The sequence below is a fragment of the Panthera tigris genome, chromosome B3 (assembly GCF_018350195.1).
Source record: "Panthera tigris isolate Pti1 chromosome B3, P.tigris_Pti1_mat1.1, whole genome shotgun sequence".
NCBI lineage: Eukaryota > Metazoa > Chordata > Mammalia > Carnivora > Felidae > Panthera > Panthera tigris.
In genome coordinates, this window is record NC_056665.1 from 24,134,081 (window position 1) to 24,148,886 (window position 14,806).

A 14,806-nucleotide genomic window follows, 5' to 3' on the forward strand; every position below is an offset into this window, starting at 1 on the left:
GTGGACACATGTCCTTATGGGGCTCCTGGGTCTTCCTCAACTGGATGGAGCTTTGCCTGACAATTGCCCTTTGGTGGTGCCCTGAGGCAGGGCAAGCCGACATCCTTGTCTTGTGCATGCTCTTCTCAATGAGGTTTAAGTCACTTGGGAATCATGATAACCCCTCTCCCTGCACTAATCCTAAGTGCGTAGATCGGAAGGAACGAGTTGTCCCATGGGAGACATGAGGCAGTGATGTTTTGGGATGGAGGTGGACACTGGTGGGAGGTACACCAGGGCCCTGATAACCCCAGGAATCTTTGTGTGCATCCTCTGGGTGCAGCATCCATGGCCTGTTCTAGGCCGCCATGCCTGCCCATTTCGGGCAAAGCCCAGGGCCAGGCCCTGTCAGACATGGCCCGGGAACCTGCATGCCACTGGCTCACCGAGAGGTGTCCCAATCACGCGGTGGGTGGACCCGTGTAGCTGGCCTGCTGACTTCCAGTGCAGCCTCCATGCTCAGCTCCCTGTGGGGTTCCTGCTTTCCCTGGTGTCCAGTGGAACCACATAGGCTGAGGGCCTTAGTGCCACACGGGAGCATTCCTTCCTGCCATCGCTGGATTTTTGCTGGTGTCATTTATGGTGTCATGTCCTCATGCATTCGGGGCTTGTGCCCATGTCCACAAGGTGAAGTCCATTGGGAATGTCATTCTCATGGTTGAGCTGCCTCTCTCTGCACAGAGCCCTTGCCCAGACCAAGATCCTGCTGGGCACATGGAGGGCTAATTTGACCCAGCTTGGGGAATAGGCCCTAAGCCATATGCCCAACTAGTCACCCTGCTCTTTGAAACCATCTCTGGCATGCATGTTGAGCTGGCAGGAGGAGGATGCAGGTGGGAGGGGACTGCCTTGGTTTTGTCAATGATGAGAACTCATATGGTCTCGAAGAGAGATGATGACCTAAATATCATGCACAATGGGATTATGCTGAGGCTCACTGAAGGCCACCATCCTGAGGATTCTGCCTCAGGATCCCACCCCTGTGGTCCTGGAAAGGTGCTGTCACATGGGGCTCCAGGCGACTGATCCCTTGAGGCTCCCCAGTGTGGCTCTCCCTGGTCTATGGGCCTTCACGTGACTAAGACGGGCTCCCACTCTGGGGCTTTGTGTGCCCATCCATATTGTGTCCGGAATGCCTCACTTGGATCCTTGGATAAGCTCCCTAGGTGTCCTTGTGTCTTTCAGTGGGATGATTTCTTTGTGGCCAGGGTCTTGCCATTGCCCCCATCATGTGAAGTGTGTGGATTACAGTATGAGTAGATGGAATTCCCAGGGGATGTGGCAATTCCCTGATGGGGAGGCTTGCCTCAGGGCAACACCAGCCAGTGTGTGGTACCTGGGCCCCATCATTGACACAGAGGCCTGGCATGTCCCTGAATATCACACCTGTGCCATGTGCTTTCCTGACACCATATGTAATCTGTGTCTCCTGCAATGATTCCAAGTTCCCTGGAAAGCTCCTATTTCTCAAGGGCCTATGGTCTCCCTTCACTGGTTTAGCATGTTTTTCATCTTGATGTCAGAATTGCTAAGGTTTTGGGAGGGACTCGAGGTACTGCTGTGGGCTTTGGAGCCTATGGCAAACTCCTGAAGGAAAGGGCTCCCGCCCACATTTTCTAGAATGGGCACAAGGGGAGGGTGGCAGGAACAGGACTTTCAGCTGGATGGCTTTAGAGCACTCTGGGATAGTGGGGAGACCTTCCCTGAAGAGTGCTTGCTGCTCTCAGGGACCCCGAATGTAGGTATTCCCTCTTGGCTCCCAGGTCTTCCCAATGAGCCCTCTTATGTTGGATGCATTGCCTTATGGGTCCAGGCATCCTCCCATACCTGGAATGGGCTTTCCTGCCATCACCCCTTGGGATGGTGCTTCAACCCAGGGCATGCTTGTTTTTCTGTTACCAATGATGTTGACATGGCTTTAGAACTGTGCTGGATTCTCCCTTTTCTAGCCCAATATGCAAAAATAGGAAGGGACGAGGTGTCCCTACAGAGAACTCATAGCAGCACTCTTTGGGAATGGATGTGTATGCTGGTGGTATGCACACCAGTCCCATGAGCACCCCAGGAATCTTTCCGTAGGTCTCTGAACAGCTGCATTCAGAGCAGGGATTTACCTGCCAGGTGGCCGTTGTGTAGCTCCTCAGGTCTCCATATACACTTTCTGCCAAGGAGGCATTCGTTTCCACTGATCAATGAGCTTGGACACCCATGTCTTCAACAGCCCTGGGCCCATCCCTGGCTTCCATCTCTGCCTATTCTTCCTGAAGCCAAGGGCAGGACCCTACCAGCGATGGCCCATGATTCTGCCTGCCACATTCTCTCCAAGTGTCTCACTCACTTGGTGACCTGTGTTGCAGGCCTGCCTCTTTTCCCATTCTCATCTCCCTGTGGGGGCCTAGGTTTCCTTTGTGTCAGGTGGACACGTATGCATTGAGGACCTTGCATTGCTACTTTGGAGCCTTCCTGCCATCCCTCAAGTCTTGCTTATGTCATAGGTGGAGTCATGGTGCTACAACTTCAAGGCTCATGCCCATTGCCCAGAAGGTCAGGAGCAATGGGGAAGGCTGTTGTCACAGCTGTGTTACACTCTGTCCACAGATCCCCTACCCAAATGAAGATCCCACCTGGCCCACATGATCAATTGGCCCAGCTTCTGGAATATGCCCACACTAAGGTGCCACCCCAGCCATCTCACATTCAAGACACCCTCTTTGGTAAGCATGTTGTGCATGGGGTTGGGAAGCACAGGCGCATGGGGACTGCCTTGGTTAGGTCAATGATGAGAACTCATATGGTCTCAAAGAGAGATGATGACATAAAAATCTTGCTCAATAGGATTATGCTGAGGACCAATGGAGGGGACCGTTGTGGGGTGGAATCCTGGGGACCTATTTAGCCATCTGGTTTCGGCCCTTGGGCTTGAATTTAATAAAACCTCGACAGTCCCACATGTGTCTCTCTTCTGTTTGTGGGTCTCCACGTGCCCTGGAAGGCTCTTGTCCTTGAGCTTTTTGTTTCCTTCCCAAATTCCCCTCCTGACGCCTCATGCGAATCTGTTGTTTAGCTCCTTGGTGTCCTTGTGTCTTTCAGTGGGACGTCATCTTGGCCATGGTTTCACCATTTCCCCCACCATGCCAGGTGAAAGATGCCACTGCTTGTAGTGGAGGCCCTAGAGGACATGGTGTGGATTTTGAGGCCTGTATGATGGCAATGCTGGCCTGTGTGTTGAACTGGGGCCTGTTATGGCCACAGAGGTCCGTCCTTTCTGTGAACATCAGCCCTGTGCAATTGGCTGTCAGTAAAGCAACAGATCATCTTGGCATCTGGAAAGTATGTAAATGACAATGGATGGCCCTCTTCCTCGCTGGTCCATGGAACAGTTTTACTGGTGTGAGAGAATACCCAACTGGAGGCTCAAACCACTGCAGTATTTGGAGGTATGCAAGATGCTTGGGTCTTCTATTTGGCTTATTTTCGTGGTTTTTACTTGGATATCTCTAAACTGGGGTTGATAAGGAAGCTAGCTTTAGGGAAGCACATATCTTTAATGTCATTGTTTAAAGGAGAATGTGGAAGCATGGTTCGAGTGTGGGACTTTTTACCTGGATGATTTTAGACAACATTCTGAAAACATAAGTGTAGTTCTTTAGGAGTGCTTATCATTTCCTCTGGAACACAGATGCTGTGTTTTGGGAGCACACAATGCTTGTCTTCATTTGAAACACTTTTAGATATATCAAATAATTCTATTTACCCAAAAAATCTTTCAGAGTAAAACTTTCAGAGTAAATCTTTCAGATTTATCTCCACACTAGAGGTTGTGAAGAAGCCAGTTTGAGAAAGGTAGAATATATGGAGTCAACATTGATGGAAAAACATTGACAATTGCTGTCAAAGGGAAGAAGCCCTGGTTATGGAGAAATTCAAGAGAGAATGATGCACATATGGGAACACATATACAAACACATCACTGAAGCCATTGGTTGAAAAAATGAGAGCAGCTGATTTTGTGCAGTTTTGTAACAAGTGGGGCTTGAAGACTGGAGTTTTAACCTTTGCAAGCTTGCATTGTGACTCTGCCCTATTTCTAGAGAGAAGGCTTTCAAATAATCCCAGGGTATTCATCAGAATCTCAGGATCTCCTGGGGCACACAATAAGATAATTTGCTTTCTTGGAGCATTGCCATGAGAGGCAAGGTTCTAGAGAGGGCTCTCCAGGGACAAAGGATCCAGGGGACACATTTTTCTTTCCCACCCTTAGGCGTAAGTGCAGAGCTACCTACCAAGGGCAGCTTGGCTCCAACATTGGCTGCCTAGTGTGCTTACTCCAAGTCCTACACCCCTGTGCCCTTATGAGACTATACTTCTTGGTAATATTTCCTCTGTTTCAGTGCAGTGATTCCCTCCCCCAGAAGACCATCACAGGTCCCTGCCCACACCTTGTCTAAATCCTGGAGTTTTAAAAGTCAGCAGGCATGGCTGGGATTGAATATGGAGAGCACTGTGCTGCTTCTGGAGAGAAGGCAGACAAACAACCCACAGTCAGATAACGTGAAAACAGTGACTGAAAAAATACCTGATACACACAGGTTGGAGATTATTTACTCTTCTTAGAATGACTCCCTGAGAACTGCAAGAATGGAGACCCTTTTCCAGGTACATGGGAGCTGGCTGGTGCCATTTCCCTTCCCTGCCCCTTAGCATAAACATAGTACCACCTTCTGTAAATAACACAGCACCCCATGTGGTATGCCAGTACTGCACTTATAGGTAAAATTTGCCTCAGTCCCAGCATGGTGGGTCTCTTACTCAGAAGACCAGCATCAACCTCTGTCCACATTACGTTTACTGACTAGACAGTTCTGTGTGTTCTGTTCTAGTGGAGGTAGCATCAGGTCTTATTTAACATGCAAAACAGAGCACACCTAGGGAAAACTCACCACACTCTGTTCATGGTCCAAACACTGCCCACTCCAGCCAAGGAGAGCCTCTGCAGCTGACTGGTCTGAAGGATAGAGATGTCAAATGACAGCAGCAGAGTGCATGCAGCACACATCAGAGACTCTCCCTGAAGTGCCAGGTCCTGGACAGTATGTGACCTCTTATTCATAAAGCCATTACATTAATGAGCAGGACTTAATAGGATTTCCTAACACAGAGAAGAAGACAGAGACTTAGGCAAAATGCCAAGACAGAGGAATTCATCCCATAAGATAGAACAAGAGAAGGCAACAGCCAGAGATGTAATCAAAACAGATATAAGAAATATGTCTGATGGTGAATTTAAAGCAACAACTATGGGGATACTCACTGGTCTTGAGAAAAGCATATGAGACATCAGGGAGACCCTTACTACGGATATAAAGAATTAAAAACCAAAAATGAAAAATGTGATAACTGACATTCAAAACTGACTAAATATAATGACCACAAGGATGGAAGAAGCAGAGGAATGGATAAGTGATAAAGAAGACAATATAATGAAAAATAATAAAGCTGAAAAAAAAGAGAGAAAGAATGATTATGGAACACAAGAGTAGACTTAGTCAACTCAGTCACTCCATCAAACACAAAAACATTTGTGTTATAGGAGTCTCAGAAGAAAAAGAAAGATAAAGAGGGCATAAAATTTATTTGAGAAAATAATAGCTGGAAACGTTCCTAATCTGAGGAACAAAAGAAAATCCAAATCCACGAGGCTCAGAGAACTCTTATTAAAATCAACAAAAGCAGGCCAACCTTAAGAAATATTATAATTAAATTTTCAAATTATAGTGATAAAGAAAAGTCTTAAAAGTGGCAAGACTTAAGAAGTTCCTGGATGAGGAGTTAAGATGGTGGAATAGTAAGGAAACCCTGGGATTTTCTCATCTGTTGAACAAAACTAGATCAACATCAAACCATTTTGAATACCTTGGGAATTGATCTGAAGATTAACAGAGCAATATGCAAAATTTGTGGGAGAGAACACAGCAGGTATATGGTGCAGAGAGGTGAATTGGAGGAGAGAAGAGCTGTGGTGGCACAGAGGGAAAAGAGTCATTTTCGTGGAGAGAAGAAAGACAGAGCGGGAGGGAGAACAGCACATCATATTTGTGCATGAATGCATTCCCCCTGAAAGCAGCTAGAGAGAAAACACACACAGGGGACTGCACAAGAAAAATGTTCCCCCAAAAAATTGAAGGGGGAAAAAGGAAAATGTTTCAATACCACCAGGTCTTTATAAATAGCAAAGCAGATACTGAAGTTTCAGAGGTCAGCTCCTGGTAGTGCTCTGGTAAGGAATCAGGGAGGACCCCTGAAGCAGACAGCATGGTCTGAATAGCCCCTGGTCACATGGGGAGAAGTGGTTCCCCTGATTGGAGTGAATCTGGTAGAGGTGATATGACCTCTCTGTAAGAGCCCTGGTGGTGGTTGTGTGTTGAAATTTACCATAAACTCTGAGCCACTGCCACTACACAGTGGTGTGACTTTCTTAGGACAAGCCAGCCCTGGCCACAGCATGGTGAGACCCTTCCCCAGAAGATCACTGCTGGTCCAAACCAGGGGGGGGGGGTAGTATGAAGCATGGAGCTTTGAAACACAGCTACACCTAAGATAAAACTCTGGATAGAGGCACCACCTTGTAGGCAGACAGCTCAGACACAGACAGGAGGTAGGTGGGGAGCTGATGGAAGTGAGAGACCCAGGAGGGGTGACTGTCAACGTGCAAACTTTCCACTCTCGAGACTAGAGTCCATTTTCACCAGTAGTCCACCAACGCTGATTGACCTTAGGGAGCTAACCAGAGCCACCAAGTGGAGAATGAGTCATTACACTAAACCCTGCCTGCCTTTGCCCGCCAGGCACATCTCCACTAGAATCAGAGCAGCAGACCCCTCACCCAAAGACCAGCACAAATCCCTTCCACGAACTTCTACTAAACATAGACTGCTGCAAAGTTTCAGCTCTAGGGGAAGCTGGATCTAGCTTCATTTCAGTTTTTTTGTTGTTGTTCATGTGTTCATTTTATTGTTGCTTCTATTCCTATTTTTTCTTGTTGTTTATTTTTCTTTTGTTTCTTGGATACAGAAAAGGGAAAATTTTACTTTATTTATTTATTATTTTATTTTTTAATTTTTTTAATTTTTAATTTTTCTCTCTTCCTCTTTTCTTTTTTTTTCTATTAAGTGTCTTTTAACAAGCAGACCAAAACACACCTAAGATCTATCTTACTTTATTTGATTTAAACACTTTTTATTTCATTCTATTATTATTATTTATTTTCTTCCTCCAAACTGACAAGATGGAAGGATTCACCTCCAAAGAAAGAACAGGAAGATATGATGGCCAGGGATTTAGTCAATGCAGATATAAGTAAGATGTCTGAACTAGAATTTAAAATAATAGTTATATTGGGGCACCAGGGTGGCTCAGCCAGTTGAGTGTCTGACTTCGGCTCAGGTCATGAACTTGCCGATCATGGGTTCAAACCCCATATAGGGCTCTGTGCTAACAGCTCAGAGCCTGTAGCCTGCTCCATATCCTGTGTTTCTTTCTCTCTCTTTTGCTCCCCACTTGCACTCTCTCTCTCTCGTAAAAATAAATAAGGATTAAAATAATAATAATAAAATGAAATAAAATGATTATAAGGATATTAGCTGGGCTTGAAAAAAGCATAGAAGACACCAGAGAATCCCTTTCTGCAGAGATAAAAGAAATAAAATCTAGTCAGGCCAAAATTAAAAATGCTATAACCGAGATGAAAACCTAAATGAAGGCTGTAAAAAATGAGACTGGATGAGGGAGAGAAGCAAATTAGTGGTACAGAAGATAAAATTACGGAAAATAATGAAGCTGAAAACAAGAAGGAAACAAACATCAGAGATCATGAGGGCATACTTAGGGAACTCAGTCATCTATCACAAAGTAATAACATTCATATTATAGGGATCCCAGAAGATGAAGACAGAAAAAAGGGGCAGAAGGTTTATGTGAGCAAATTGTAGCTGAAAACTTCCTTAATCTGTGGGAAGGACACAACATCAAAATCCAAGAAACAGAGAACCCACATTAAATTCAACAAAAGATGGCCATTGCCAACATATATCATAGTCAAATTCACAAAATACACAAATAAGGAAAGGATCTTGAAAGCAGCAAGGGAAAAGAGTCCTTAACCTACAAGGGAAGATACATCAAATTCATAGCAGATCAGTCCACAGAAACTTGGAAGACCATAAGACAAGATATAATAAATGTGCTGAATGGGAAAGTTACACAAGCAAGAATACTCTATCTAGAAAGTTTGTCATTCAAAATAGGAGATATAGTTTCCCATACAAACAAAAATTAAAGTGGTTTGTGACCACTACACCATCTGTAACAAGAAATTTTAAGGAGAACTCTTTGAGTGGAAGAAAAAAAGTCTAAAATCAACAAAGACTAGAAAAGAACAGAGATATCACCAGAAATGCCAACTGTACATGTAACAGAATGGCACTAAATTCATATCTTTCAATAATCAGTCTGAAAGTAACAGGACTGAAGAAGATTATATATATATGAAATATATATATATATTTATATAATATAAATAAAATATAAATATAGATATATTATATAAATATAAATAAATATATATTTTATATATATATATATATATATATATATATATATATATGAAAAGACGGGAGTCCAAAACTTTTGGGATGAAGCAAAGGCATTCCTAAGAGGGAAGTATATTGCAATTCAGGCCTACCTCAAGAGGAAAGAAAGGTCCCAAACACACAACCTAACCTTACATCTACAGTATCTAGAAAAGGAAGAGCAAATAAAGCCTAAAGCCCGCAGAAGAAGTGAAATAATAAAGATTCAAGTAGAAATAACTGATATAGAAGCAGAAAAACCAGTAGAAAAGATCAACAAAACTAAGAACGGGTTCTTTGAAAGAATTTAAAAAATTGATAACCCTCTAGCCAAACTTATCAAAAATAAAAGAGAAAGGATCCAAAAATCATGAATGAAAGAGGACAGATCACAAACAACACCACAGAAATACAATTATAAGAAAATATGATGAAAAATTATATGCCAACAAACTGAGAAATCTGGAGGAAATGGATGTTAATAGAAAATCACAAACTACATAAACACCCACACACTTCCAAAACTCAAACAGGAAGAAATAGAAAGCTTGAACAGACCCATAACCAGCAAAGAAATTGAATCAGTTATCAAAAATCTCCCAACAAATAAGAGTTCAGGACCAGATAGCTTCCCTGGGGAATTCTACCAGAAATTTAAAGCAGAGATAATATCTATCCTTCTCAAGCTGTTCCAATAAATAGAAAGGGAAGGAAAACGTCCTGACTCATTCTATGAAGCCAGCATTACTTTGATTCCTACACCAGACAGAGACTTAGTAAAAAAAGAGAACTACAGGCCAATATCCCTGATGAATATGGATGCAAAAATTCTCAATACGATAGTAGAAAATCGAATTCAACAGCATATAAAAAGAATTATTCACCATGATCAAGTAGGATTCATTCCTGGGCTGCAGGCCTGGTTCAACATTCGCAAATCAATCAATGTGATACATCACAGTAATACAAGAAAAGAAAAGAACCATATAATCCTGTCAATCGATGCAGAAAAAAGCATTTGACAAATTTCAGTGTCCTTTCTTGATAAAAACCCTCGAGAAAGTCAGGATAGAAGGAACATACTTAAACATCATAAAAGCCATTTTTGAAAGCCCACAGCTAATATCATCCTCAATGGGGAAAAACTGAGAGCTTTCTCCCTGAGATCAGGAACATGACAAGGATGTCCACTCTCACCGCTGTTGTTTAACATAGTATTGGAAATTCTATCATCAGCAATCAGACAACAAAAGAAATCAAAGGCATCAAAATTGGCAAAGATGAAGTCAAGCTTTCACTTTTTGCAGATGACATGATATTATACATGGAAAACCCAACAGACTCCACCAAAAGTCTGCTAGAACTGATACATGAATTCAGCAAAGTTGCAGGATACAAAATCAATGTACAGAAATCAGTTGCATTTTTATACACTAATAACGAAGCAACAGAAAGTCAAATAAAGAAACTGATCCCATTCACAATTGCACCAAGAAGCACAAAATACCTAGCAATAAACGTAACCAAACATGTACAAGATCTGTATGTTGAAAACTATAGAAAGCTTATGAAGCAAATTGAAGAAGATATAAAGAAATGGAAAAACATTCCATGCTCATGGATTGGAAGAATAAATATTGTTAAAATGTCAATACTACCCAAAGCTATCTACACATTCAATACAATCCCAATCAAAATTGCACCAGCATTCTTCTTGAAGCTAGAACAAGCAATCCTAAAATTTGTATGGAACCACAAAAGGCCCTGAATAGCCAAAATGATTTCAAAGAAGACCAAAGCAGGAGGCATCACAACCCCAGACTTTAGCCTCTACTACAAAGCTATAATCATCAAGACAGAATGGTATTGGCACAAAAACAGACACATAGACCAATGGAATAGAATATAAACCCCAGAACTAGACCCACAAAAGTATGGCAAACTCATCTTTGACAAAGCAGGAAAGAATATCCAATGGAAAAAAGACAGTCTCTTTAACAAATGGTGCTGGGAGAACTGGACAGCAACATGCAGAAGGATGAAACTAGACCACTTTCTTACACCATTCACAAAAACAAACTCAAAATCAATGAAGGACCTGAATGTGAGACAGGAAACCATCAAAACCCTAGAGGAGAAAGCAGGGAAAAATCTCTCTGACCTCAGCCACAGCAATTTCTTACTTGAAACATCCCCAAAGGCAAGGTAATTAAAAGCAAAAATGAAATATTGGGACTTTATGAAGATAAAAAGCTTCTGCACTGCAAAGTAAACAACCAACAAAACTAAAAGGCAATCAACGGAATGGGAAAAGATATTTGCAAATCTGACAAAGGGCTAGTATCCAAAATCTATAAAGAGCTCACCAAACTCCACACCCAGAAACCAAAGAATCCAGTGAAGAAATGGGCAGAAAACATGAATAGACACTTCTCTAAAGAAGACATCCCGATGGCCAACAGGCACATGCAAAGATGCTCAACGTCGTTCCTCATCAGGGAAATACAAATCAAAACCACACTCAGATATCATCACCTCACGCCAGAGTAGCTAAAATGAACAAAACAGGAGACTATAGATGCTGGAGAGGATGTGGAGAATCGGGAACCCTCTTGCACTGTTGGTGGGAATGCAACTGGTGCAGCCACTCTGGAAAACAGTGTGGAGGTTCCTCAAAAAATGAAAAAGAGACCTACCCTATGACCCAGCAGTAGCACTGCTAGGAATTTACCCAAGGGATGCAGGAGTACTGATGCATAGGGGCACTTGTACCCCAATGTTTATAGCAGCACTCTCAACAATAGCTAAATTATGGAAAGAGCCTAAATGTCCACCAACTGACTAATGGATAAAGAAATTGTGGTTTATATACACAATGGAATACTATGTGGCAATGAGAAAGAATGAAATATGGCCTTTTGTAGCAACGTGGATGGAACTGGAGAGTGTTATGCTGAGTGAAATAAGTCATACAGAGAATTACAGATTCCATATGTTTTCAGTCCTATGTAGATCCTAAGAAACTTAACAGAAGACCATGGGGGAGGGGAAGGAAAAAACATGGTTAGAGATGGAGGGAGCCAAAACATAAGAGACTCCTAAAAACTGAGAACGAACTGAGGGATGATGGGGGGTGGGAGGGGAGGGTGGGTGATGGGTATTGAGGAGGGCACCTGTTGGGATGAGCACTGGGTGTTGTATGGAAATCAATTTCACAATAAATTTCATATTAAAAAAAAGAAACTCAGAAACTACAAAAACTGAAACAGGAAGAAATAGAAAATTTGAACAGACTCATAACCTGCAAAGAAATTGAATCAATAATAAAAAATTTCCCAACAACCAAGCATCCTGGGGCAGATGGATTCTCAAGGGAATTATACTAGACATTTAAAAAAGAGTTAATACCTATTCTTCTCAAACCGTTCCAAAAAATGGAAATAGAAAGAAAACCTCCAAACTCATTCTATGAAGCCATATTACCTTGATTCCAAAACCAAAGACGCCACTAAATATGAGACTTGCAGGCCAATATCCCTGATGACCCTGGATGCAAAAATTCTCAAGAAGATACTAGCAAATGTAATTCAACAGTACATTAAAAATATTATTCACCATTATCAAGTGGGATTTATTCCTGGGCTGCATGACAGGTTCAATATTCACAAATCTGTCAACGTGATACATCACATTAATAAAAGAAGAGATAACAAGTATTTGATCCTGTCAATAAATGAAGAAAAAGCATTTGACAAAATACAGCATCCATTCTTGATAAAAACCCTCCACAAAATAAGGATAGATGTAACATATCTCAACATCATAAAAGCCATCTATGAAAGACCCACAGCTAATATGATCCTCAATGGGGAAAAAAACAGTCTTTCTCCTATGGTCAGAAACAAGACGAGGATGTCCACTCTTACTGTCACAGATCAGGAATCCTAAGTTCTTTCTTATCTGACAAGAGAGAAAATGCAGAAATAAAAATGAGAGAGTCTAATGTCTGGGAGGAGACAAGAGCCCCAGACAGGGATTTCGTCCCCATATTTACCGAGCTTTCAAGATCTTACATACATGGTGAATGTACAGAAGAAAACAATCAGGTAGTAGTCATTAACTCATGTGTATAAGAAGCAAAGGGTCTGGGGCGCAAGTGGCCTTTGAAGTTGTGATCAAAGCATAATACTACACTGGTGCCAGATGGAAAGTAGTTTCCTGTAGGTGATACAACTAATTAGCTGTTTTCTTTAAATTTTAAGATTGATGGAGCATGCAGCTTTAAGTATATCAAGTTATTCATTTTGCTATCTAACCTTGGGTGCTTTCACCCTGCAGCACTTTCTGCTCTATGCCTTGTTCTATTTAATGACAAAACTTGGGCGCTTTTGCCCTGTGGCAGCTTTTCATCCTAAGCCTTTTTAACCCATTTATGTAAGTGTAAGGAATTCTTGAACCTATTTCCCACGTCTTACCATTAGTATTTAACATAGTCCTGGAAGTCTCAGCCTCAGCAATCAGACGAGAAGAAATAAAAATCATCCAAATCAGCAAGAAAAAGTCAAACTTTCACTATTTGCAGGCGATATGATAAACTATGTAGAAAACCTGAAAGATCCCACTAAAAAATGGGTAGAAATAATACATGAATTCAGCAAAGTCACAGGATATAAAATCAATGTACAGGGGTGCCTGGGTGGCTCAGTCAGTTGAGCATCTGACTTTGCTCAGGTCATGACCTCACAACTTGTGAGTTCGAGCCTCGCATCAGGCTCTGTGCTGACAGCTCAGAGCCTGGAGCCTGCTTCAGATTCTGTGTCTCCCTCTCTCTCTCCCTCTGCCCCTCCCCCACTCACTCTCTCTCTCTCTCTCTCAAAAAAATAAACATTAAAAAAATTAAAATCAATGTACAGAAATCTGTTGAATTTCTATACACCAATAATGAAGCAGCAGAAAAAGAAAACAAGGAATCGATCCCATTTACAATCACACCAAGAACACTAAGATACCTAAGAATACACTTAACTAAAGAGGTAAAAGACCTGTACTCTGAAAACAAAAGAACACTTATGAAAGAAATTGAAGATGACACAAAGAAATGGGAAAACATTCCATGCTTATGGATTAGACAAACATTTTTAAAATGTCTATACTACTCAAAGCACGGTATACATTTAATTCAATTCCAATAAAAATACCACTGGTATTTTTTGCAGAGATAGAAAAAAACAATCCTAAAGTTTGTATGGAACCACAAAAGACCCTCAATAGCAAAAGCAATCCTGAAAAATAAAAATGAAACTGGAGGCATCACGATTCCAGTTTTCAATCTGTACTACAAAGCTGTAGTCATCTAGACAGTATATTACTGGCACAAAAATAGACACATAGTTCAATGCAAAAGAATAAAAAACTGATAAATGGACCCACAAGTATATGATCAACTAATCTTATCACAGGAAAGAATATCATAGGGAAAGAATAGTCTCTTCAACAAATGGTGCTGGGAAAACTGGATGGCAACATGCAGAAGAATGAAACTGGACCACTTTCTTTCACCATACAAAAAATAAATTCAAAATGGATGAGAGGCCTAAATGTGAGACAGGAAACCATAAAAATCCCAGAAGAGAACATAGGCAGAAACCTTTTGACCTTGGCTGCAGCAACCTCTTACTAGACATGTCGTTGCCATGGGAAAGGGAAACAAAGGCAATCATGAAATATCATCAAGATAAAAAGCCTCTGCACAGTGAAAGAAACAATCAACAAATTAAAAGGCAGTCTACCCAATGAGAGAAAATATTCACAAATGACAAAACTGATTAAGGGTTAGTATCAAAAATCTATATCAAATTCAACAACCAAAAAACAAGTAACCCAGTTAAGAATTGAGTAGAAGACATGAATAGATACTTTTCCAAAGAAGACATCCAGATGGCCAACAGACACATGAAAAGATGCTCAACATCACTCATCATCAGGGAAATACAAATCAAAACCACAATGAGATAGCACCTTACACGTAAGAATAGCTAAAATTAACAACACAAGAAACAACAGATGTTGGTGAAGATATGGAGAAAGCACAACCTTCTTGCACTGTGGTTGGAATGCAAACTGGTGTAGCTATTCTAGAG

General features: G+C 41.6%; 1 long non-coding RNA gene and 2 other non-coding genes across 4 annotated transcripts in view; all 3 read left to right on the forward strand.

The window, feature by feature from the left end:
• The window catches only part of LOC107181265, a 129,758-nt gene that overhangs the window by 5,859 nt on the left and 109,093 nt on the right, over positions 1-14,806 (forward strand). For both annotated transcript variants that reach the window (XR_006218469.1, XR_006218470.1), the window contains 2 exons: positions 2,638-2,753; positions 3,130-3,476. This is a non-coding gene — a long non-coding RNA (uncharacterized LOC107181265). The remainder of the gene's footprint in view (positions 1-2,637; positions 2,754-3,129; positions 3,477-14,806) is intronic.
• LOC122239871 lies at positions 895-975 on the forward strand. The gene has a single exon (XR_006219253.1). It is a non-coding gene; the product is annotated as a small nucleolar RNA SNORD115 (small nucleolar RNA).
• LOC122239866 lies at positions 2,811-2,890 on the forward strand. Its single transcript, XR_006219247.1, has one exon. It is a non-coding gene; the product is annotated as a small nucleolar RNA SNORD115 (small nucleolar RNA).